The 22,983-nt window shown below is 47.6% G+C and overlaps 1 protein-coding gene across 2 annotated transcripts in view; it reads left to right on the plus strand.

Annotated features, from left to right (window-relative positions):
* The window catches only part of LOC149367712 (protein O-mannosyl-transferase Tmtc3-like), a 419,945-nt gene that overhangs the window by 343,111 nt on the left and 53,851 nt on the right, over positions 1 to 22,983 (plus strand). The gene's annotated exons all lie outside the window — the stretch shown is intronic.

The raw sequence follows: 22,983 nt of genomic DNA on the forward strand, positions 1-22,983 counted from the left end.
CGGAAAATGAACTGAGTTAGCGTTGTGCAGCGCGTGTACTCTCTTTGCTGCCCACCCTTCCTCCGGCCTACCGGGACGCTGAGTTTATTTCATCTCTTCTATCTTAGTACGTCGAGAAGGTGGGCGCCTGCGTCTTGTAAGAGTGAAGCAGAGCAGCTAATTTCTGACACGAAAGTTTTGAGTTTCGCTTGTTTGGCGCTTTTCGCTAGCTCGAGTAAACTTAGCGTTATGAACCAAAATTAGTACAGCGTGCGGCAAATCGCATCTGTTGTGGCGACCGGTTCCGACCACGACCGCGCATTCCTGGAGGCTGCGACGCCCCCGATAATTCAAGAAGTGGACTCAAAACATCTGGTCCTTTGCCTACTCACTAGCATCAGTACAAACAGTACACTAGTGCCTTAAGCATGTCCTTCTTTTGTAGTTTTTACTGTTCACAGACCGATGCAGAAGATCGGTGATGCCGCGTTGTCCGTATCGAGCAACTCCGCTCCGCAGACTTAAAGAGAATTTCAGAGCGAACTGAAGTTAGCCTATCTCCATAAATTACCTCATCGAACGACGAATACAAGCTTTCTCTTAAACGCATCGTTTATAGGCTATAAAAGTTTAAAAAAAATTAAACGCTGGAGTTGCCATCACCGGCTGATTTCGCAAGTTAGTATATGAGCGTGGGCCCCCCTATCTTTGTTTTTGTCTTGTTCTTTTCGCGCGGATTCCGATGGCTCGGCTTTACTCCCATTCACTTGCAAGTGGTGGTAACGGAGGCCTTTCCGGTGTAGACACGAGTTTAAAACGAGCGGCTGTAAAATTATTGAAAGCAATTTTCTCAGCCATAAGTGCACATTTTATAAGAGTATAAACAACAGACCGAGACCAGTTCAACAACAACAACAGAAAGGACACGCAAATAAAATGTAAATGAACGAAACAAAGTAAAAATGCATCACAAAAGAAAACACACTAGCACAGAATCATGTAGTCGCGAATTTTTCCCTCTACGTTGATATCGTTGTATCCTGATGTTGGTGTGAAATGGTAGAGGGCAGGTCTCGTTAAAGGCCGTGGGGGCGTATACTTCGTGACTGGCGACTTCAAAAAGGTGTGCAGTTCTTCTGATGGTGAGACACTTTATTTATTTGAGAATACTGCAGCCCTCACCTCAGGATCATTGCAGAAGAGGTTTTTCTTTTAGTTCTCGAGGAACAAAAACCCCAGGCACCGACAATAGAGAAAAAAATATTATCAAAGCGCGAATACAGGACCAGAAGTGAGAGAAAGAGAAAAAGCAGCATCAACAAAGTACACGCGATTCACTTAACAAAGATGAGGGAAATCATAACAGCAGCATTGATCAGTTGTCAATTCCCCCTTGCCTCATTGACATTTTGAACTGTGACAATGCATGCGGCAAGACAATTCCACATAATAATACATGAACGGTTTTCCTCGGGAAGTTATTTATTACATAATGTACTACAAAACTGCTTTATTTATTTATTTATTTATTTATTTATTTATTTATTTATTTATTTATTTATTTATTATATTCTCAAGGTCGTTACGGCATTACAGAGGGTAGTGGTTACAAAACAGAGAAATGCAATCAACAAACAGGAGTTAATGAAACAGGCAATGTACAAACATGACTTTTACACATACATTGTTAGCTAAGGCGTTCAGATAAAAGAAAAAAGGAAAAAAATGATAACACAGTATAAAATGAATCCTAGTTAGACAATGTTAGCTATGACATTCTTGAATAATAAAATTCGCTGTGGCTTAGCTTGGTTAAGCCCGGTAATTGCGAAAGCAATATCCGTACCTACGCCATGGTTCAGCTGGTAGTGTAGCTGGTGGTGGTGCTTGTGGTTAGACTTGTGATGATGCATCGGTTATACAATCCAATCCAGTCCAGTCCAATCTAGTCCAATCTAAAGCAATCATGGTCAAATGAAGGTCAGTGGTGGTCACCGCCGCGGCACGGCAAAGGCGTGAAAGTGCAAGTAGTAATGTTTTCGCTAAAATCCAGTCCAATCCAATCCAATCTAATGCAATGAAGGTCAAATGAAGGTCAATGGTGGTCACCGCCACGGCACGGCAAAGGCGTTAAAGTGCATGTAGTATTGCTTTCGCAATAATTGATGATTGGTGATGGTGGCCGTCGAAGAAGGCAGGTGATTTCACTCATTCGATGTGCGTGGGTTTCTGGTCTGCAGAAAGGGATGCCAACTTTGTGAATGTGATCCAGTCTCGGCGATACGTACTGAGGTGGTGAGATAAGTTCGGCATGAAACTGCATCTGCCGAAATATGTCGGCATCTCCGCTTTAACTAAAAATAAAACCTCCAACTTCCACGACTCCGGACCATTGCCGGCCACCACACGGCCAATCTCTTCGGCCGGCGCTTACGGAACTCGCAGCTCGAACTCCACGACCGATCTGCTCGGCTGCCGCACAACCAACCTCCTGCGCTCTCCTTCGCGCGATCCCCTCCCGTTGCATTTCCTCCTTACTGCAGCCTGAGCCAATAGACTATTCTCCCGCCAAAACTAACTATTTAGCCTATAGATGATTCTCCCGCAATCTTTCAGTTAAGATATATCCAACGAAAAAGATAAGTACACAGTATCAAACGCACGCCTCGCTTTAAGCCGCCACGGCTAACTAGAAGGGACCTCAACGGAAGAAAAAAAGAACGAACATAAAATCAGACTCACATGTCGCTGTTAGCCGCTCTGGCTATAGCTATCCGGGAAGAATAAAAAGAAGAAAAGAAAACGCACAACGCCGGTGTACCCAGCCGTCCTGCTTTGCCTCTTGTCGCCGCATTCCAAATTCTAATGCTCTCCTTCGGCGGTACTGCTCATGTTTTCCCACGACATACCCTAGCTGCGTCGTGTCATGACACATGTCATTTGGTTATGCGAGAGACATCTTGTATAAAGCGGATGACTCGATCGATCGATCTATTGATTGATTGATTGATTGATTGATTGATTGATTGATTGATTGATTGATTGATTGAACTTTTATTCAAGAGGGTAGTAGTCGGAGCGTTTGTGGGTTGGGCCCTCAGTCCAAGGCCCCGGAGGTTTCTGGCTATGACAAAGAGCGCTGGCTGGTTGGCCAGGCGTGCGCTGGTCAGCTTCGTCTCCGTGTGATGAGTTTAGGGTTGAGGTGTAGCCGCAACATCCGCCGTCTTCGTGTAATATTGGGTGTAGAGGTTGGTGTACAGTGTTTGTCTGAAGACTCCGTAGGAGACGGGAGTCTTCATAGGAGAGAGAAGGATGAGGCAGAGGTTAGTGGCTTCTATTGAGGCGTTGAGTAAATTGCTCAATTTGTGCTCGAAGCGATAATATCTTGCAGCGCATTCTGTCGGGCTATTGCACCTGGGAAAAATTAGTCATTCAGCGCTGGCGTGCGCATATACATTAGAGCCATCGCATGACTCTGGTTTAGGCGAGGGGACATCCTTAACAGTGGTTGTGTCCTGTGCTCAGAAACGAAGGCACGAGGAAAACGCAGCACGGGCGAATCGCACAATACGTGGTCTCCGTTCATTTTCCATTTGACATTTGGCGCTTCGTCCGTGTCGTCGTTTTCGAAGCAAAAAGCTTCACTACGCGGGTCAGAGCCGAGCTTCGCGTGAGCCGAACTGGTGAGTTATGCGCATGCGCGAAACCGAGTGACGTCACGCGCCGCGCAGGTGGTCGCTCCTCGCCGATGCCGCAGCCGCCGACTCCGTCGTCTGAACTTTCGGCGCAGCCGCGCGCTACGTCGCATGTGCGTCGCCTCCTCGGTGTCGCTACAACTGCGCGCTTCGCCTCATCGCCCACCGTTAGCCGTGTGCTGCCCGCGTCGCAGCCGGCAACGCTCCTCTCCGCATTCCTGCGGGCAGTTTTAACCGCGCCGATTTCCGTCTCCTCCTCCGCCTCCGTACAGGCAGTGTGTGAACGGCCGAACGCCTCCACCATTATCGTAGATCTCCGAGTGCATTGTGCGCGAACTGCGACAGCCATGACGTCAAACCAAGCACAACTGGAGCTTTTCGCTTGTATATCCAGGCTTAACCAGAGCTAAGCCACTGCCTCATTTTTTGGCGTCTTCGTTTCTGAAGTCAGCGGACGGTGCACAGGGAGGATATCGATGATATCCAGCCCAACTGGTATGTCGAGGAAGACGAAGATCGGCTGGATACAAAAGAGGAAAAAAAAGTGGTTTTCAGGAAATGAAAGGCATGGTAACTGTGTCACTTCTCGATGGACACCTTAACCGAGCCGTAAAGGAAGGGATAAAAGAAAGAGTGGAAGAAGAAAGGAAGAAACAGGTGCCGTAGTGGAGGGCTCCGGAATAATTTCGGCCACCTGGGGATGTTTAACATTTAATGACATCGCACAGCACACGGGCGCCTTGTGCGTTTCGCCTCCATCGAGGCGCGGGCGAGTGATATCTGGGAAGCTCCCAAGGTTCTGCAGTCCGTCACCAGTCGCAAGCGCAACGAGTTAAAATGCATATCTGCAGAACAGCAAAAGCAGTAGCCAGCGCTTCGCCGGTGCATCTGCTCACTGTTCGGTTAAATTCGTTCGCAACCCGCCGCAGTGGCTCAGTGCTTTGTCCTTCCCCTCTTGATCCCAGCGTCGCGGGCTCGATGTCGGCCGCGGGGTCGCATTTCAACGGAGTCGAAGTGCTATAGATACCCGTTTACTGTCAGTGCACGTTAAAAAAATAATCCGGAGCCCTCCACTGCGCCGTCCCTCATAGCCCATGCCTCGCTACGGTACGTTCAATGTACAATTTTTGCAAATTTATTCTAGCCGTTTGTGTCCCAAGCAGGTGGCGTTCGCGTACAACAGGTGATTGCGCCGAGAGCCGTCGCTCGCAGCACTGCCCTACGCTGACGACTGTGCTGCAGCGATCGCGGTGGGCGGCCCAGAGGCTCCGCCGCCCCCTAAATGGAGCCATTCCGGCAGACTCCGGGATCTGGGGCCAGGCGTGTTGCGACGCACTAAGAGAGGGTGGGGTGGGGGGTCTCGGCGACCCGACGGCGGGCGATGATGATCTCACAAACTGATTAAATTTTCAGGGGACGGCGGGGAGAACCCATTTCCACAAACGGACCTGCGCGGCTCCCGTGTGAGGAGTAGCAGTAAAGCAAAAATAAAAAAGAAGGCGAGAACAAAGTTGGGTGGAAGCGCGTTATTAAGGAATTACATTATCCTCTCTTTTTAGCGCCCGCGGTCCATTTTCGAGAGATATATGTTTCCTTTGCTCATTCTCCCCCGCTCTCCTGCCTCAGAGCTTCCCGTCTTTGTTTTGTTCCTCCTAAATCGCCTTCACGCCGTCTGTGAAAATGTTTCTCCTTCTTCCGGCGCATCAGTGTTAGTTTTCCTTCTTTTTATTATTATTTTTGTTTTTTTCTGGGTTGAGCGCATTCTCTTTTTTATTTTTTACTTTTTGACTGCGTGGTTCGAAAGCGGCACCGCAGCATCACAACCCGCACTTCTGCGCCGCCTTAAACCTGCCAGATTGGTGGGCGTTCGCTTTATGCTCTGCTTGATTTCTGCTCAGTAAGTCGGGTTCATTTAGCTCCCCTTGTTTGTAGCGCCTTCCTTGCTACAAGCATGAGGAAAGCAAAAGCATGCGGACGAAATAAAAATGAGCTCTTGTTCCGGTCAGTCCTTTCATTCGGTCATTCCTTCAGCACCAGCCACGATGAACAAGTGCAAAGAGCTGACGCGGCGGCGCCTGAAGTGTGCACGCTTTGATGCAGTGAGCAAGAGACGGTGATCTTCTCATTTCTTACTCTTCTTTATTTGTTTTGCTCTCTTCCTGTCGAGAGCTCTCTCGTTTCCTTCGGTCCAACAAACTGTCTCCTGTGACGTAATTCAAATTAGCCCCATCTACGCGTTCCTTTTTGGAGTCCGCTTGCTTCCGAATTTCGGAGTTTTATTTATTTATTTATTGTACACCTCAAATGCCCCTGAGTAGGGGTATTACATGAGGGGAAACAGTACAAAAAAAAAGAATCTGAAATGAATGACATGGGGTTTAAGACAGAACATGGCTTGTTTAAAATGGACGGGGCTGGTGTGGAGTGCGGCATCGGCAGGCAGGCCATTCCAGTCTACTGCAGTCTGGGGAAAGAAGGAATGAAGGTGCGCAGTGGTGCGTGCGCGGGGGGGATAAACGGCTTTGCTGTGACTGGTGCGAGGAGACACGTGATGAGCTGGTTTTAGATCTGCAAGGGATGAATGATAAAACTTGTGGAAAAGGATTAGTCGGCAGATTTTGCGTCGCAGCTCGAGGTCAGGCAGGTTAGCTCTTGATTTCATGGCAGTCACACTAGAATGATAAGAGTAGTCTGAATGGATGAATCTAGCAGCACGGTTTTGCACTGATTCAAGTGCTTTAGTTAGATAAGAAATGTGAGGGTCCCAAACTGCGCATGCATATTCCAGCTTGGGACGAACCAACGTTATGTAGGCGAGAGTTTTAATAGACGAAGAAGCTACTGACAAATTACGTCGTAAGTAAGACAGGACACGATTAGCTTCATTAGTAATGGCAGTGATATGGGTGGACCAAGAAAGATTATGCGATATGTTAATTCCCAGGTACTTACATGTTGATGTCGGAGAAATAACGGAACCGCAAAGTACGTAGCAAGGAGTTGGGTAAGTGCGTCGCCGATGAAAAGAAAGTAACGAAGTTTTTTTCACATTCAAGGACATTAAGCATGTTTTGCACCAAGTTTATATGTGTCAAAGGTCAGTTTGGAGGGCATGAGCATCGGCTTGATGGTTAATAGGACGGTGTGAAATAACCATCTTGTCCGCATGCGCAGCTCAACGACAGATGTGTTCACACCTTACAGTGCACCCTGTCTACCGAACACTGTGCACAAGCGTCTTAGCAAGCGTTGCTCACCATGGCACCGTTCACCAGAAAACCCCCCTTGGCCGCCATGAGAGTGTGTTTTTTTTTTTCACCGCCGCATCACCATCCTCTGTCGATCGGAGGTGAGCGGCGTCGGCGCGCGGCGCACCAGCTGCGCGGCTCTGACGTCACTCGGCTCCTCGCGCATGCGCACTAGTGGCGCCGAAGGCCCACAGCGAAACGGCGAGACTGCGGGTAATGTAGCTCTTAATTCTGGCTACGGCACTGCTCTGGCATGCGATCCCCAGAGAGCAACCTAGGAGGCAGAAGGGCTCACCTAGGTCACGTGACCTTGCGGCGTCACCACAACCTGGCCATTGGATGTTGAAGAAACTGCCCACCGTGGCAGGTGGCAGTTAAATGTATGACTTTTCGCTCGGGGAGAGCAACCTGGGTCACACAAGGCCCACCGCTGGAAGCACCTGCGATCTCAGGGCAGTGGCGCATCGGAGTTTTATGAGGACTCCCAAGGATCTAAATGAATGTGAAGTAGAGAATGGCCTTCGGCATATATGGGAATCAACCCATTACGCTATCGCCTCATACCCTCAAGGCGGAGGCGAGCGTTACTGCACTTTTATTTCCTCCTTTTTTTGCGAAAGCAACACTACGCTAGTCGCCGTGCCATTTTGCGGAGCTGATGCAAGGCCATACTGCGTATGCGTGACGTCACACGGCGCACAGCTGGCGCGCTGCCGCCGTCGCTGCGCGGGTGACTCAGAGGTGCCGCCACCGCGTTCGCCAGTTGCGCATGCGCAGTGGGGGTGCAAGCTAGGGTGCCGGGGCCGCCGCTGCTGCCGCGCGCTCTCCATCGCCTCTCTCTCTCTCTCTCTCTGTCCTCGTTACTTTCGCAATCCGCCAGGTTTAACCAGAGCTAAACCACTGCCAATTTTTTCGCTTCGTGTTTCCATGAGGAGCAAAGCAGACATTTGGGCTAGTTGGTGTGAATTCATGGTGGAAAAAAACAGCGCAAACTAAGACAGAAAACACAGAAAAGAAGAGAAACACTACAAGCGCTGACTCGCAACTAAGGTTTATTAGAAAGAACAGAACAGAATATATACAATAACCACCCACGACTGCGTACGTCATAACAGATTACGTGCAAGGCGTGCTAGATGATCTAAACAGGAGCATCGCGCGTGTGCACCCGGTTATTTAAGTACCTAAATTCCAAATCTGACAAGGCTACGGAAGGATCACTCACGCACCGTTTGCCATTTTTTCGGATAAAGAACGCTTCCATCAGCTCCCGGGTCACCTTATCTTGGTGGAAATATTTGCAGGTCGGGGAATATTTGTAGACAGTTGGGAGTGCTGAAATCGGGCATATGCAGTTTTCTCACTGGAAATTCCCCGTTCGGAGATATTTCCTCCGAAGGCAGCACCATCTCCCCGTACCCATCTCACTATTTCCAATCCTAGTCTTAAACAGAATTGGCATGTGCGCGCATCGACGGGTGGATGCTCTTACACTGCTCGCGGAGAACAGCAGAGACTCGGCGAACGCCCACGCGTTGACGAGTAGATCGACTGCCATCACGAATCCGATGACCGTTGCAGCCTTGTTCGGCTGCGGATGGCTGGCATGTCACCATCATCATTTATGTACCCTTAAGGGCCCCCAGGGGGCATTGCATAGTGGGGGGAGGGGGGGAGGGACGAACAGCAATCGCAAGACACAAAGATTAAAGTTGGGAGCATAAATTTAGACACATGCAGATACGGCTGTCAACACTTCGCAAGAAAAACAAGGGAGTAAGTAGGTAAACAAAAGAAAAAGAAGAGAAAGAAAAAGGGCCTCCAATAGGAATTATTAGAGGAGTAAATCAATCAACATCAGTTTAAATTTTAGGGAAAAACAAAAGAAAAGAAAGAAAAAGGGCCTTCAACAGGAATTATTAGGGGAATAAATCAATCAACATCTGTTTAAATTTTAGGGAATAAACTTTATTCACAACACTGTCTGGAAGTACATTCCACTCCGCTATGGCAGCTGGCAAAAAAGAGGAATTGAATGCATTGGGTGAACCATGAATGCGTTGAACACTACGGCAATTAAACAAACGTCGCGATGATCTTAAAGAGGGCATAATTAGGCTTTCACACAGTTGGGGAAAATTATAATAAAGTTTATGAAATAGACAGAGTCTTGCTATCTTACGACGGGATGCCAAGGAAGGTAAACCAACGGAGAATTTGATATTAGCAACACTGAACCAAGAATCATAACTTCATGTTATAAACCGAGCAGCTCGGTTTTGAATGGCTTCTTACATACGTATTAAATACTCTTGATGGGGGTTCCAAATACTCGATGCATATTCAAGTCAGGCGCGTGACTCCGACTTCTTCGCTCGTTACACACGCGTGGCCCAAAACTGTGCCGCTGGTTCAGCTCTGCCAAAAAAGGCGACGGGAAAACTTGCAGGTTCCGTAGCTGTTTCAGTGCTGTTATCTGGATGAGCTATGCAGTCGCTTCGGTAGCTCGACAGCACGTCCTAACCACGAAGGCTCCGTCACCCGGGCTGCCGCTCAATCCTGCGTCGACAGTGGGCGAAGTGAAACGGGTCGGCTGAACGTTGAAAAACAGATAGCTTCGACGAGATACGTGAGGCAGCAACATTAAGCTCCTTTCTTGAGCTTTTTTTTCACTTTCGTCCTAAGCGGACTTGAGGGGGCCCTTCGCAAGGTGATGTCTTGTGCCGCGACTATATCCTTCGATTGACTTTTGGTTTAGTTCCTCCTTCGGCCCGCAGCTAATATCGCGGGTTGCCCCGGAGACCGCTGCAAAGTGTTGCCATTCCATCACTTTCATCTCGCACCCCCGTATATCAGCGGAGCCGGGAACAGAAAAGGGGGGGGGGGGGGGGGGGGGGAGCCCGGTAGTAAGCTTTTCGCGAAATGCCGCCCGCGCGCCAATTTTCGCTTCAAAGCGCCGACGACGGCGGCTCGAGCCTCGCGCGCACCTACAGCTGTCGTGCCTCGGGGCCAGACCTCAAAGCGGAGCCCGGTGCTGCTTTAATAGCCGATTTGGAGTCCCCTATTTTCGCGACAGTGAGCGCCGTGCCACCATGCTTTCGTTGTTTACCGTTCGAAACGCACGGGGACCTCCCTCCCCCCGTGCTTTCGCGGGTTTCACATTTCGGTCAATTCCGAAGCATCTGTATAATGCTATTGGCCCCTTCCCGCAGGCCGTCTCAGGGCGCGGTTTCAACCGCACTCGGCTTTTTTGCGGTCTCCTGCGTCCCAGCTATTTTTGGCGCTCATCTTCGGTCGCGAAATATAGACGCCTTCAGTTTTTCGGTAACCTAATGAACGGCGAACGTCTACTTCTAGCGTCGCTTCGCTTTCATGTCTCTTTTCACTAAGTGGCTTCTTCTTTTCCTCTTTCCTTCCTGAAGTCCGGTTGTTCGCATTTATCTCGTTCTTGCCTTCTCAGGGACCGATTGTATTTGTTTGTGATGGTTGCGCTAAGAAATGTGACCGTGTCTCGGTAATGTTGCCCTCTCTTTTTTTTCCTGCCTGCGTTCCTCATTTCACCTTCAACACCACCCCCACGGTAGCTATGTTAGCAGAAACGCGAACGCATTTCCATAATCTGGCAAGCGAAACATTTTGCAAGTGCATGCTGTACTTCCGTGTGTTTATACGCCGACTTCCGGCTGTCATTTTCGCGGAGTTCAAAGTTTGTATGTCGTGCCACTGACATGTCTAACCGTTAACGAGGTTTCTGACCAGCCGTGTGTGAAAAACCTAAAAAAAAAGGAAGTAATTATACACTCGTGCGCGTGGTGCCTGAATTCTTGAATTTTTTCCCCCCTCTTTGCACGCAGCTGGGCATGCCGCTTCAGTTTCCCAATTTTCTTTCTACGCTTGCCGTTTAAAAATGAAATCTGTCTCGAGGAAATACTTCGCATTCTCGACAAATGAATTGTTGTTCAAGACTTCCTTCGTTGAAACTGTTTATTCTTTTCTACTCGCAAAAAGGTCTCCCCCCCCCCCCCCCCCCCCCCCGCGCGAAATAAAGCAGTGCCGTTCACTGTTCTCAAAGCGTGTGGTAAAGCTTTAATTTCTACTGTAGAGCGCTGCATGTAATGCATGTAATGTAATGCAGGACATGTATTGCGAAGGCAAGATAACCGCTGGTCCTCAAGAGTAACGGAGTGGATGCCAAGGGAAGGCAGGTACAGCAGGTGTCGGCAGAAAGTTAGGTGGGCGGATGAGATTAAGAAGATTGCAGGGATACGGTGGCCGCAACTGGCAAGGAGCAGGGTTAACTGGAGAGACATGGGAGAGGCATTTGCCCTGCTGTGGGCGTAGTCAGGCTGATGATGATGATGATGATATAGAGCGCTGTCGGGAGGAAGGACCCGAACCCAAATGGTTGCGACTGAAGAACAGGTTTCCTTTTGCCTCGTCATCGTCCAAGTGCCACCTCGCCGCCCGAGCGTTCTAACTCGCCAGTCTTGTCACTTCCGTCATTTTCGGCCGCTCCAGCAGTCCAGAGAGGGCTCTGCTACTCTACTTCCACATCCAGTACACTGAAATACATTTGTCTCGACGCGAAAAAACATAATGCTGCCTCTTGTTTTCTTCATCAGTCTATCAGAACATGACTGTAAAGGAAAACTGCTGTAAAAGGTCTCTCCAACCGACCTTCCTGGTATAGCCGTCTCGAACGTATACTATATGTACTATCGGGGACAAAAGTGGTACACTCCACGCGGCGCAAACCGGAGCAACGGAAAAAATTCAGGGGACGCACTTTGGCTCTCTAGAGTGCTGCAAAGCGGAAGCCTCTCCTTGCGCACTGGTTTGCATTTTTTTGTTTTTTTAATTCATTTTTGCTCTTTAATTATTTACTTATTATTTTTAACCTTTCTTCTTTTTTCACCTATTTGTTCTCTTATTTGTTTTTCCTTTTTAGTTTTTTTTTAATTTTCCGTCTGGGAAGGGAGGAAGATGGGAGTGAACGAAGACACCGTATTCACTAGACGCGCCTTTGTTCATTCCAAACCATCGAGCTGGCATGGCGCAGTGGTTAGCGTGCTCGTCTCGCACGCCCCTGGTTCGATTCCCCAACCCGACCAATTTCCTACTCGGTTTTATTTATTCATTCATTTATTTATTTTGCTTGGAGCATCACTGTACCATCCCTTTAATTGATTGCATGCTTACTAGCCAAAGTACAAATGGCCCCGTTTGAAATTCGTGCACTGTGAAGTCACGACCATTTCGACCAATTGAAAAGCGTGACATTTCTGTCGACAACTCCTGCTTACAACGATGAAGCAATAAAGGCTGCGGCATTTAGGTGAGCTAAAGCACGAAGCATTGAAACGGGCCAAGTGACATTCCTGCTGATAATAAAGGTCACGCATTGGCTGTCACGCATTGGTCACGCATTGGCCGCCTGTAGATGGCGTTGCAATGCAGTTTTTTCGTTGCTCGGGCTCCCGCGCGTGGAGTACACCACTTTTGTCCCCGATAGTACGTCGGAGCAGGGGTATACCTTGACATCAATTGTGGCGCATTCCGTACGGCTTAAGATTAGAGAGCAGCGTGTATATACCCCACACCAGAGGCGGCGGCACTCATGTCCGGCGTTTTCTATTCACGTACGCTACCCGCCACTTAATTCAACTGCGGAATGTTGTTCCTGGAGCAAGTATGTTAGTACCCGGTGCTTGTTTTAATGTGAAAGCTCTCCTGGCGTCTCTCAAAATGTGCCGGGGTTATAAAACTCGCGAAACAGTATGACGTCTTCAAAGGTGGGAAAATAGGAAATGTTAACCAGTAATACTATGTTAGGGTACAACTCAAGAACGAAGTGGCAGATGCCCCTGAAAAAGAGGCTGTCCAGCCAATGGCGTCGACCGATTTTCATGATGCCGCGGTGAATCCGATTGAGCCGTAGTTATTACCCATTAATCTTCCACCCTTGTGACTTCACCCTAGCAGGTCCAAAGGAATCGGTCAGGTGGGGGAGGGGGAGAATGGGTCGATGCCATTGGTTGGAGGGGCTCCTTTGAAGAGCATTTGCCGCTTCGTTATCGAGTTGTATCCGACTACAGTAGCTGCAGCCGCACCAACTGCAAAGGAATAGAACAGAATTTGAATGGGGTTGGAATAGAATTTGAGAAAAATTGAAATAGAATTGTGATGGAATTGTATGAAATTTGAATGCAGTTGCAATCCTTTCGCCTTACTCGCGTGTAAGTTTCTTAAGGGACCCCGGTAAATTTATTTTGTTGCTTTTTTAAAGAGCTGCTGTGAAAACGGGGAAGGCAGTTATTAGAAAACGTTCTTGGCTCACTTTTGAGCCAAAAAAAAAAGTGCGACAAAAACGGGGCTCAGTTCGTCGGCGCGGTCGAGATTGTTTTTGGAATCACCGTTGAAGCCAGAGTGTCTCGGAGGACACGTCTGGTTTCGGTCACACGTTGCGAGACATCTGTTGAGCAAACACTCCATTTGGTTCTTTCATCTTAATCATCATCAGTAGCGCCAATGTGTGCGTCCATCTCCGTGGTCTGTGTCAATCTGGCCCTGGAAACGGCCGAGGACCGTGCACTCACATCCTTCGACCCGCCACCGAAGTTGTTTCTGCGATCCTCTGATGGCTGTTTTTGTGTCATCCGACGACAGGACACCGAAAGATTTCTGGAGCCGAAAGATTTCTGGAGCAAATGAACTCTCTTCAAGAAAGCATGCAGTTCACTCCCACCAACGGGGATGTGCTTGAATTTTCTTTCGGTGCACCCAACAGATGTAAAGCGTTTAGTATGTCCTCTGCGCTTTTCAATCGGGACTTCAGGCTTCGCTCAAGCCCAGGAAAAAGGACCTCTCAGAAGATGGCCACCCTCGTCAAGTGCTCCGTTCACAAGAACGACGCGCTGCAGCCCGTCGAGGCGGAGCTTGAATAACGCGAAAGAAGAAACGGACAGCCATGCCCGATGCCCGTAGTCAAACATTATCCAGGATATTAGCTGGCCACGACGTCCAAGTGGCCCGCGTTTCTTCTAGCAAGTTCGAAATTCACCCGGTACGTGTGAAGGATACGTTGTAAGAGACAACTACCCTGGCATCTTCTACAAGAATTCCTTGCAGCTAATGCAACGGCACCTATACAGGCGAGACAGGGAATTTCAGAAGGCGCTTCAAAGCACATCACTGTGACTTCGAGAACGAAAAAGTGGTTTCCAGCACCCTAGCAGAACACCATGAAAACACGGGCCACTTTATTGACTGAGATTTCGCGCGCACACTTCAAAAAGAAGAAAAAAAAATATCTACGCGCCTTCTGAAGGATTCTCTTCACATTCAGATGACAAGCGAAGCGATACACACGAAGCGGGGCAATCTAGCCGAGTTACACACACATACGTTCTGTACGCCACGTTTTTTCCTCATAAGCTACGGCCCATCTGTTTATGTCTCATTGTGAACAGTTTATGTCTCATTATGCCCATCTGTTTATGCCCATCTGTTTATGTCTCATTATGTCTCATTGTGAAACATTAGTGTGTTTACGTTTTTTTTCTCCATTTCGCCTTGGCGAGTGTTTGCTTCTTGGCATGCAGAATTTTCCTCGCCAGACAGATTTCCGTTGAATTCTGACCTACCGTAAAATTCCGAGCAAGCGCCCCCCCTCCAACAAGTGAATTAAAATTTTTAGTTATCTCTAGGAACATGAACTTTATTGAGCGCAAGATTTACGATTGCTATATCAAGCACTCTCAAAACCACCAAAAAATTCCTCCGAGTCAGTCGCAAAAAAAAGTTCACAGCATTCCGCTTAAAGCCCACTCCGGTCTTCTGGCGCCACGGCTATGCAGTTTCCCAACTGTATGTTGTTGGCTATTCTGACAGCTTCTTCAGAGAGAAGCAGGTTAATAACGGCACATCCAGCCGCTCTTTCCCACGTGAAGAACTCGAGCGCATCACTGAAGACTGGGCCGCCGTTACTTAGCCTTCTTTGAAGTTTTGCTCTGCCGTAGTTATGCTCAAGCAACTTCTCGAAATTACTGCCCCCTTCCCGCATCCGTTTGCGGTCGAGCTTGAAATGTTGAGACGTTTGGTGCACGTTTCTTCCGTTTTCCCGATGCCATTGTACGACCTCAACTTTCTTCGCCACTGAGTACCAATGCATCGGCATCGCAAACTCCACAACGCCAAAACAAGACGACAAATGGTGCGTGCGAACGAGCACGCGAATGGCTTGAAAAGCAAGATTGGATTGGACTGGATTTTTGGAATCGACGGGGCAGACCAATGTTGCTTGGGCGCGGTGCGTAAGAAGGGCGCGGTCGTGTGGAGGGGGCGCTTTCCCGGAACAGCGCGGAAATGTGAAATTGACAGTGAAGTTAGGGGGGGGGGGGGGGGGGGGGCCTTGCATGGGTGGGGGCGCTTGTTCGGAATTTTACGGTATATACCATCGGCTCAACTACGCCCACTGCACGGCAATGGTGTCTCCCATGTCTCTCCAATTAACCCTGTCCTTTGCCAGCTGCGGCCACCGCATCCCCGCAAGCTTCTTAATCTCACCCGCTCACCTAATTATCTGCAGCCAATTGCTACGCTTGCCTTCCCTTGGAATCCAGTCGGGTATGTTGCCTTCGCTTTACGTGCCCTGCCCAAGCCCGTTTCTTCCTCTTGATTTCGACTGGGATGTCATCAAGGGCTCAGTAACCAGCTATAATTTCTTCTTTTTTTTGTACCTTTCCGTGGGTAAATGTGAGAATGGCTGTTCAGATTTATTTATTTATTTATTTATTTATTTATTTATTTCACATACTTTCAGGGCCCGAAGGCATTACAGAAAGGAGTGGTACAACAAAAAAAAATACAGTGCATAGTTATACAAAACAAGTTATATGATGGCAGAAAACACAGTTTTCTTGAAGTTTTCAACATCGGTAATGGCAGCGATGGAGGGAGGAAGGTCGTTCCAGTCAACGCTGGTTTTAGGAATAAAAGAATCATGACACAATTTGGTTCTCGAAAATGGAACACCGACTTTAAATATATGATCGGAACGGGATGAAATGTATGAAGGGCTCGAAAAAAGATGATCCTTTAACAGGGGGTTATGGTGATACAGTCTGTGGAAAAGACATAGTCGAAAACACTTCCGGCGCGAAGAAAGGTCTGGTAAGGCAAGTGTGTTTTTCATAGAAGTAATGCTGGCGTAATGGGAATAGTTAGTTAAGATGAAACGTGCTGCACGATTTTGAATGGATTCTAGTGTGTTTATCAGTGTGATTATATTAGGATCCCAAACTGCAGATGCATATTCTAACTTTGGTCGTACTAATGTTTTATAAAGGTTTAGTTTTATCGGCAGAGGCGCGGTAGAGAAATTTCGGCGCAAGTATCCAAGAGTCCTGTTGGCGTTATTTGCGACATGTTCGACGTGTCTATGCCATGATAAGTTACGTGATATATGAACACCTAGGTATTTGTAGGAGTTAACTGATTCAAGTGGAATGTCGTGAAGAACATAAGTACGCTTGTTATCAGTGATGTTAGTGCGACGTGACACATGCATCGTTTTACATTTATTAACGTTTAGTCGCATGCACCACTTATCACACCAGTTAGATACGCTTGTGAGATCATCCTGAAAATAAATGGAATCAGTTTGGTTAGATATTTTGTGATAGATGACGCAGTCGTCTGCGAAAAGCCTGATAGAAGAATGAGAAATGCATTCAGGAATATCGTTAATGTAAATTAGGAAGAGAAGAGGTCCCAGTACCGACCCTTGTGGTACACCGGATGTCACAGAGGTGTGAGAGGAGGAACAGCCGTTAGCAGAGACATATTGAGTTCGATTCGATAAGAAGCTTTTAATCCAGTTCAGTACGTTAGGGTCAATGTTAAGCATGCTAAGCTTAAGAATTAGGAGATCGTGGGAAACAGTATCAAAAGCTTTCGCGAAGTCCAAAAACACACAGTCTACATCAATGTTCAAGTCAGTGTAAGCAAAAAGGTCATTAGTAAAACATACAAGCTGTGTTTCACATGAAAATGTCTTCCTGAAACCGTGTTGTTCTGCTGAAAAGAAGGAATTAGACTCAAGGAAATCAATCAGATGAGAGTATATGATATGCTCCAAAATTTTACATGGTATACTTGTGAGTGATATAGGACGATAGTTATCGGGAGAATGAGTGTTACCTGATTTTGGTACTGGGACAACCTTGCCAACCCTCCAATCGCCTGGAAGCACTGAGGAACAGAGTGACTGGGAAAAAAGCATTGAAAGCATAATAGAAGAGTAGGGTTCAGAGAGTTTCAGCATTTTAGAGCTGATTGCATCGTCACCGGGCGAAGAAGACATTTTCAAATTTTCAACCAACTTTTGCACACCGACCCAGTCAATACTGATAGGGTCCATTGGCAAATAAGAGAAAGTAGTTACAGACGGTAAAATATTAGCACTTTTCTGGAAAACGGAAACAAACACATCATTTAAAACGGAACAACACTGGTTCGGAGGAATGGAAATATTGTCAGAACGGGTTAGTTGAATTACCTTATCTTCTTTGCCCCCAACAATATTCCAGAATTTACGCGGATTAGATTGCAGAAGTGATGGGAGGGTGTTGTCAAAAAAGTTCTGTTTAGCATCTTTAACAGCCATTAAATATTCAGCATGAATGCGATGATATGCTGCCCAGCGTTCGGGAAGGTTAGATGCTTTAGTGCGACGAAAAATACGCTTCTTTTTGTTGCATAAGCGGCGTAGGGTTTTGGTAAACCACGGAGAGGTAGTATTTGAGACAATCCTAATTTTAGGTACGTATCTATCTATTAATTCTATCAGTTTATTTTTGTACAAGGACCAGTTTTCTTCAATAGTAAGTTCGGAAAAGTTCTCAGTGTAGTCGGCAATGAATGATTCTAGTTCAGCTGTGATGGACGTGGTATCGGCGGCATTGTAATCACATATGGTCTTAACTATTTTCTTAGGACGAACATTCCTCCTAATTGTGAAGTGAAGCAGTGAGTGGTCACTCAGTCCTTCTAGGTACGTTGGCGGAGAGACCAAATCTGGAGCTGTAGTAAAACAGAGGTCTAAAATATTAGACGATGTGCTGGTGGTACGTGTGGGTTTGTTAATTAGCTGGGTTAGATTAAAATCGGCGCAGGTGTCTAAAAAATTAGTGCACTCGGAGGATGGCTGCTTAAGGGAGGGAATACAGTTTCGCCACATTATGTTTGGGAAGTTAAAATCACCCAGTAGGAATAAGTGTGATTTCGGGTGTCGAACAATTAATTTATTCAGGGCATCATGAAGGTCGGCGCAAAAAGTAGTAGGTGAGGATGGGGATCTATAACAAGCGCAAAAGATAAGGTCACCCGTTGGAAAGCTGACATGGATGCAAACGATTTCTAGTGGTGAATCGATAGAGATAGCAAAGGAATTGATAGCAGAGCTCACGGCAATCAGTACACCTCCGCCTGTTCGGAAATCGCGGTCGTATCTGTAAAACTTGTATGTTTTTTCGCAGTCTAGTATTTCGCTATTCTTTATTTTTGCTGAGAGCCAAGTTTCGGTGAGCACAACAATATCAGCCGAGCATGCATCGATATGTGACGATAGTGATGTACGTTTGTTGATGACACTTCGGACATTAGTGAAAAGAAGCGATATGTAGTCTGTTTGCGTTCGATCATGAGATAGCTATGCTGAGCTTGAATGTGCGGTGGGTGAACCTGGTGGTGTGATGTCTCTTTTTGGGGTAATTGCACTCCTGGCTGGTCCGATTTCGCATACTTCGTCAGTAGCTGCACAATAAGCGTAGCATTTTTTACCTATGATCAATTTGTTGTGGCGTAAAGAATAGAATTGGCCGCTAGCCTTGCCGAAATCACTAAGGGCTTTCCGCGATTTACGGGTTGCTTTACAAAAATCTTCGCCGATAGAAACGCCTTCTTCTTTAAACTTTGATTTTTGTGAAAGTATATATTCTCGAGTTTTATAGGACGCAAACTTAGCAATAACAGGTCGTGTTTTGCCATTTCCAAAGCTGCCTAACCTATGAGCCCTGTGAATCGCGACTTCCGAGGAATTCAGATTGAGACACTTCGAAAGAAAGTGTTGGATCTGGGCTTCCGACTGTGCCCACGTTTCTGACGAATTGTCAGAGATGCCATAGAATATTAAGTTGTCGCGTCTTGACTGGTCCTCCAGCTCGTCCAGTCTGGACGCGAGCGCAACGCTCTCATTTGAAACAGCCTCTTGGACTGCTGCAGTAACATCGCTACTAGAAGGCATGTTTTCGAGACACTCAACCGCGGCTTCCACAGCAGTCATCCTATTAGAAAGGTCTGAAACAGTGTCGGACAGCGCTTCCTGGTTAACCTTGAGTTCAGCTATGGCATTCATCATTTCTTCATGTCGTGTATCAAACTTGGACGACAAAGCAGCTATCGCGGCCATAACTTCACTGTGCTGACGGTCCACATCCTTGTTAGGACCAGGATTTAGTTCTACATCGCCGGAAAGTAACAGTAACATTGCAGTGGATACACAATCATTCAAGGTGGCAGCAAGCACTTGTGGGCAAGGGAAGAGCAGCAAACATACATTGCTTGTACGTTTGCAAAATAGCGATTCAGATTGACTAACCTGCACAAGAAAGCAGAATGGAGAACTTAGCGACCGCATGGTAGCCGCTCTCCCATGCCCACTGGAAGCGCCTCGTAGATGCCAGCTGCTTAAATAGGGGCGGTGCAGTGCTTCCGCTGACGGATGCGTCGATGTTCCACGAGACTCGGACGTGAAGGTGATGACGTCTACTGTGCTCAGATAAGGTCCGTTGTCAGCTGTTGGTAGTCGCAGATCCAGGCCAAATTCCCAAGCAGATATCGATGCATAACACGTGTCAGTCGGTGAGGACGGGAAGCCATAGACAGCCACGAGACGAAAGTGTCCACACCTTATGACTCGCCGCCGCGGTGGCTCAGTGGTTATGGTGCTCGGCTGCTGATCCGAAAGACGCGGGTTCGATCCCGGCCGCGGCGGTTGAATTTCTTTGGAGGAGAAATTCTAGAGGCCCGTGTACTATGCGATATCAGTGCACGTAAAGAACCCCAGGTGGTCGAAATTTCCGGAGCCCTCCACTACGGCGACTCTCATAGCCTTAGTCGCTTTGAGACGTTAAACCCCATAAACCAAACCAAGCCAAACACCTTATGACTCGTGTGTATACCTACGCCACGAGGTTCACCACCGTCGTTATTCGTTCTCTGTCCTTACTGTAGTTATGCACACACCTCCAGGGACGGGAAAAACAGGTGAGAAGATTAATATTTATTTATTTAGTTAAGTTAGCATGACCCTAAAGGCCCTCTACTCGAGGGTATTACATCGGGGGAAGGTAAGCACAAAGCTGCAATGCATATATACATAATACTAGTAGAAACCACAAAATAACAACCTGATTAAACCCAATAGAAAACAAAGTTCATTAGACAAGTAAGGAAACTGCTGGTACAAAAGAAAATAACAATACATCTGAATGAAACAAGTGATAGAAGCAACGAGCAATGCTAGACAGATATTTGTGTGAGGAGGTCCTGAAACTTGCTAAGGTTACTTGTGTTTGCGATGTGCGATTGCAGATTATTCCAGTCGACTACTGTATCAGGTATGAATTATTTCGCAAAAGAAGAAATGTGGCACATAATGCGTTCAACTTTGAACGGGTAATTGAGGCGTAGAAAAAATGTTTCTGGTGATTGAAGAAATCGTCATGGAGCAAAACATGATAAAGTTTACGGAGGAGTGCCTGGCGTACTAGTTTGCGATTATGTGAAAAGTTAAGTTCGGCAGGTGGCTTTAGAGCGGTGACGCTAGTATGACGAGAATAATCCGAAAAGATTAGTCTGACAGCACGGTTTTGCAATGACTCTGAACTCGTGAATAATATATGCGCGATCCGGGTCCCAGGTGGCTGACGCGTACTCGACTTTAGGCCGTATTAAGGTAATGTATGCTAGTTTTCTGAGGTGGCTAGGGGCTGGTTTGAGGTTATGTTTTAAAAGACCGAAAGAGCAGTTAGCAGCTGCCAGAATTTAGTTAGTGTGGTAATTCCCTGTTAAATTAGAGTGAAGATGAAGTCCCAGAAATTTGTAGCTATAGTAGAAAGTTCAACCGGTTAGATGTGGGGATGCGGTGTGAGTTGCGAGTGAAAGAGACTGGTTTAGTTTTAGAGGCATTAAGGGTGATTAAGCAAGTTTAACACCAGTTCTTAATGGAATCCGGATCAGTTTGCAAAGTTTTACGGTCAGTGTCATTAGTAATGTTGCTGCATATAGCACAATCTGCGAATAACCTGATCCTGGATCCTGGATCCTTGAAGCGGGTAAGTCATTGATGAAGATTAGGAAAAGCAGAGGTCCCAGAACGCTTCCCCGGGGGACACCGGAGGAAACAAGTGAGCAAGAAGATGGTAATTGACAGAAATGAACTGGATCGAAATGCAAGAAAAGCCTTAACGCAAATAATAACGACAGGATGAATGTTTAGGCGGGTTAGCTTGAGCAAAAGTCTGTGATGGGGGACCCGGTCAAACGCGTTAGAAACATCAAGAAAAAAGAATCGGCGCGTCGACTTGAATGCCTGCGCCCATGGATAAAAAAATTTGGCAGTGGCTTAGCTCTGGTTAAGCCTGGATATACAAGCGAAAATCTGCTGTTACGCTTTGTTTGACGTCATGACAGTCGCAGTTCGCCCACAATGCACTGGGAGCATCACAATAACGGTGTAGGCAAGCGCGTTATTAGCCCTCCTTCCGCATGCGTAGCAACTGTGGTAAACACGCGGCTGCAACGAAAGGGCAAACGGTGGTGAGGAGGCGAGCGCGCAGTAGCCATCTCTCTCGCCACCACTTCTGGGTCTTCTTTTCTTCCTTCCATGGCGAATGTCTGCGCCTCTTCTACGGCCGCCGCCGCCGCTCACGCGTGCGTTCTCGCAACGCCTTGCGAAAACCAACCAAACCTAAACCAACCCGAAAGAACCTTCTCTTGCGACGGCGGCGGAGACCGCGCAGCAGCGGCAAGGGGTAAATCGGTGGCGAGGAGAAGTGGCGATGGAGCGCGCGCCGCGGCGCGCGGCCTCGTTTATGGCCGCCGCCGCCGCTCACGTGTTATCGCAACGCCTTGCGAAAGACCGTTCTCCTCTTGGGACGGCGACGGAAACCGCCGAGGGTGTTGAAACCGCGCGGCGAAGGGTAAACCGGTGGCAAGGAGGAGAACGGAAGGGTGGCGAGGAGGACATAGGGCGCGCCGCGGCGGCGCCCAGGGGTGGCCCACGCAAAGCCCGTTGTTGACGAGCTTAGTGAAGCTTTTCGCTTCAAGAGGTCGTGAATGAATACGGAAAGTTGAGAGTCACAAAGTTTACCCTGTACTGATATAAGTGAAACAGTGCGAAAGAGGAAGCCTGAAGACGAAACGAAGAGAGGACAGGAAAGAGCGTTTCTAGAAGAGTGCGGTGAGGGGCTAGTCTGCGTTTGTCCCGTGTGGTTCTATTTTCTTTTGTCCCGCCCTTTTCTGCGCAGTTATTCTTTGTTCTCATAAGAGCGTTTCGCCTTCGGGCTTCTTCTTTTTCGCTGTTTCACTTATGTCAGAATGGACCAACAAGCCCAGGAAAAAATTCTGCTTCTTTACCCTGTACAGTGTTCACACTAGTGCCGGACGATCGCGAAATATAACTCATTCTCACCGTTTCTGAAGTAAGAAAATGGCTGCCGATCATGCTTCCATGTGGCGCATGGAAACTGGTTCAGTTCAACCACAGCAATCGTGACCCTCGGGCCAGTACCGAAGAGCAGGTGCCGTTCTATGTTCCCTCTTTTCTGTTGCTTCCTCTCTAATAAGGTAGTAATTACTCATTGACATCCATCCGAGCGCAGCCATACGGCTACAAAGGAAAGCTACCCAGCTTTCTCAGAAACTTCGTAGTTGAAAAAGAATTCGTTCTGGCCCGGGGTCCGAACCCGGGACCACCGCTTCACCGGAGCAGTCGCTCT

Source organism: Amblyomma mixtum, chromosome 1, assembly GCF_055824585.1.
Source record: "Amblyomma mixtum isolate Tamu chromosome 1, ASM5582458v1, whole genome shotgun sequence".
Classification (NCBI taxonomy): domain Eukaryota; kingdom Metazoa; phylum Arthropoda; class Arachnida; order Ixodida; family Ixodidae; genus Amblyomma; species Amblyomma mixtum.